The sequence below is a fragment of the Nannospalax galili genome, unplaced genomic scaffold (assembly GCF_000622305.1).
Source record: "Nannospalax galili isolate Female #2095 unplaced genomic scaffold, S.galili_v1.0 scaffold644, whole genome shotgun sequence".
In the NCBI taxonomy this organism is placed as follows: domain Eukaryota; kingdom Metazoa; phylum Chordata; class Mammalia; order Rodentia; family Spalacidae; genus Nannospalax; species Nannospalax galili.
Window position 1 is genome coordinate 964,901 of NW_008351473.1, and position 2,579 is coordinate 967,479.

The following is a 2,579-nucleotide window of genomic DNA, read 5'->3' on the forward strand; positions in this document are numbered from 1 at the left end:
AGTTCTCTACAATGAAAGTTTTAAATCTTTAAAGAAAGAGATTGAGGAAGACATCAGATGATGGAAGGAACTCCCAGGCTCATGGGTTGGAAGAATTAATATTGTGAAAATGACCATCCTACCAAAAGTCATTTATAGATTCAATGCAATGCCAATCAAATCCCCATCATATTTTTCACAGAATTGGAAAAAAAAATCCTAAGATTCGTATGGAAGCACAAAAGACCTTGGATAGCCAAAGCAACATTGAGCATTAAGAGCAATGCCAGGGGTTTACTATACCAGATTTTAAGCTGTATTACAGAGCTATAGTCATAAAAACAACATGGTACTGGCACAAAAATAGGCCCATAGATCAATGGAACAAAATTGAAGACCCAAATATTAGTAAATGCAATTTCAGCCACCTGGTATTTGACAAATGTGCCAAGAATATTCACTGGAGGAAAGACAGCATGTTCAGCAAATGGTGCTGGCAAAACTGGATCTCCACCTGTAGAAGAATGAAACTAAACCCATATCTTTCACCCTGCACAAAAGTCAGTTCCAAATGGATCAAAGACCTCAATGTAAAGCTGAAACTCTGAAACTGTTAGAAGAAAAATTGGGAAAAACCTACAAGAAATAGGTGTAGGAAAGGATTTTCTAAACTGGACATCAATTGCTCAGGAAACGAGGTCACGAATCAACAAATTGGACCTCATTAAACTAAAATGCTTCTGTACATCAAAAGAAGCAACCAAGGAAGTGAAGAGAAAACCCACAGAATGGGAGAAAATCTTCACCAGTGACACATCTGACAAGAGGTTTAGTATCCAGAATATATAACGAACTCAAAAAACAGAGAATCAAGACAAGAAGTAATCCAATTAAACAATGGGCTAAGGAGATGAACAGAGAGTTCTCAAAAGAAGAAGTAAAGATGGCTATGAAACATCTTAAAAGATGTTCAACATCACTAATAATTAGGGAAATGCAAATTAAAACCACTTTAAGATTTCATCTTACCCCAGTCACACTGGCTAAGATCAAGAGAACAAATGATACTAAATGTTGGAGAAGATGTGGGGAAAGGGAAACACTCACCCACTGCTGGTGGGGCTGCAAACCGGTTCAACCCCTATGGAAAGCAGTGTGGAGAACTCTTAAAAAACTAAATAGCTAAGAGTTGGAAACAACCTAAGTGCCCCTCAACTGATGAGTGGTTAACAAAAATGTGCTATATTTCCACAGTGGAATTCTAGTCAGCAGTAAAGAAAGATGAAATAATGAAATTTGCAGGTAAATGGATGGATCTAGAAACCGTTATACTAAGTGAAGTAACACAGACTCAGAAAAAAAATCAACGTATGTTCTCCCTCATGTGTGGATCTTAGAACCAAATCCTGATAAGTGAGTAGGTATCCAGACATAACTACAGGAACCAGGATAATGGAAAGGAACCAGGGAGGTAAAGGAAAGGAAAGAACCTGAAAGAGAAGAACGGTCAGAAACAGGCCTTAATAAGGGAGATATGGATAAAAATTGGGTTAGTTTAAAGGAGAGAGGTGGGAAGGGCATACAAGGAACCTAGGGGATAAAGGGAAAGAAGGAGCTCAAGAGAGGTAGGACCATAGGAGAAGGGAATTATTAAGGGAGAAAGGGGGGAAATGGGGGCACCTTAAGTGAGAAAACCATGATGGAGGGGGTGAGACAATGTGAGAGATAAACAATGTGTAGCTAGTTTGAAAACCAGAGGGAACCATATTACTCCTACTCCCTACTGACAAATTATACATAGCAGATCAAGAAATATATGTCTAGGTAAGGTTTATCTGAGAACAATTGGTCTTTGCCCAAGATTTATCTACATGACACACAGTAATTAAAAGTACCAGACAGGTGGAACTAACCTTCTTGGATGTTTAACAGGCATACTTTGAGGCCTATAATAATTTGGTCAGAAGGACATAAAGGACAGTTTTTGCTCCTTGTCCTCTTAGATCGACTAGTTCCAGGGGACTGTGATCATCTCTCAAAATGTCCTGTAATTGTGGTGAGTCATCTGTCCTCTTGATCAAGGAGGCCGAGGAGACCCCATGAGATGGACTTGAACCAGTGTCCAGTCTACAAAGAGGAGGGTCAACACAGAGGAATCATTTCCTCCATGCTTCCAAGCAAAGCCAACCATGGTTGAGCAGGACCTTTGACTTATCTTCACATAGGCAGAACTGGTAAGGAGCCAGGGGCTCCTCCCAAGCCCATGTGACCCAGGAGGAGCAGATCCTCAAACGACCTTAAAAGTAAAAAATAAATTGGTTTATATGGGCCAACTGTATGGCCTTAAACACCCAAAAGGATAGTATAACCAAAGATTAAAGGGGCCAATATAATTTCTTAAGAGTCCATATGCATAGCTAACGGCTACACAACAAGCAACAATGCCAGATAGGAGATGCCTTCTTTTGAGTTGTTGGCCAGGGTGGCCAAAGGGATTCCCAGATAGTAATCCAGCATAGAACTTGGAAAATGAACAGCAGACCCCAATTTTATCAAAAGGAATATTGACAACTGATTGCTGCTAGATGAGGAACAGCTGA